This window comes from Macadamia integrifolia, chromosome 6 (genome assembly GCF_013358625.1).
Source record: "Macadamia integrifolia cultivar HAES 741 chromosome 6, SCU_Mint_v3, whole genome shotgun sequence".
NCBI classification, from domain to species: Eukaryota; Viridiplantae; Streptophyta; class Magnoliopsida; order Proteales; family Proteaceae; genus Macadamia; species Macadamia integrifolia.
In genome coordinates, this window is record NC_056562.1 from 35,302,519 (window position 1) to 35,303,787 (window position 1,269).

Genomic DNA, 1,269 nt, shown 5'->3' on the forward strand with positions numbered 1-1,269 from the left:
GTGGACAAACTATTGACACACTTGGAGGACATGAATATGCTTCATTAACTACCATTTAATTTGTACATGAAACTAAGAGGATCTACAAGATTAGATGGGTAGGTAGGACCACTGTGTAGGATGGAAATAAAAGTCAACTGGGAATTGAGACCTAGGACCACATATTGAATTGGGCTCTTTCCCATTCCTATTATGGGTATTGATTCGAATCTGGAGAGTACTCACCATGAACCTGATCCGATCCTAATTCTAAATTTGAAATAACTTATTTTAAAATATAGAGGAAAAGATTGATGCCCAACTATATGCATCATCAGTTAGTGCAAGAGTCAATGAAAGGAGGGGTCAAATAATCAATCACAGGGTGGAGAGGTCATTTCATCCTACCTGTGAGAGAGCATACACCTTTCTTTTGCTCTTTCAAATATTAAACGGTGATAGGATTTCTCACGCCACACTAATCAAGATGCAAGAATGGTTTCGTCGACAAACCATGTCCATACATCGGAGTGAAAAGAGAATCTCAATATGAAAGAACATGGATTCACGCGCACCATTTGGTGTGGGGATCTTTTTCTCTTATAAACATGTCCTGCTTTTAGGTGTCAACAAACCCACCTCAAATCATTCCCTCATCTAGGAAAAAGTAGGAAGTGATCATGATATAAATTCAGGATGGATCTCTATAATCTCCACCCACTTTTTTTTATTTGATTATTGTATCTGTATGAGATGAACAAAACCCTAAAACTCCAATACCTCCAATCTAGAGAAGTCAACAGCTTAGCTTAGATTACATTACATTTACCACCACCACTCAAAAAAAAATAAGAAGATGAGAAGCTTAGAGGTTTAAACTAAAATAAATTAACACCGACCATGTATATTCTATAATTAATTAGATTAATAAAGTTATTCAAATAAAATATAGGGAGAGGGCGCATCATAATGAACCTATCAATGAGGTATGTCAAAATAGAATCGTAGATAAGAGGACAACAGCGTCATTTCATGTAAGGAGGAGACAGAAAGCCAGAGGTGCTTAGGAACCCGGATTGGTCATCACTCATACCAATATGTTGAACCGTATTGGCCCCGTATCGGATGCCGGCGGCACATAAAATATATTTGACTTTTTCTCCGATCTTTCCACAATCCACACTGTAACGGTGTAGATCTTGTGTGTGTCATTGTGAAGAAACGTGACTGAGTGTTCGAGATAGGGAACACACTACTGTCACGCACAAAGCCTTTTTTTTTTTTTTTTTT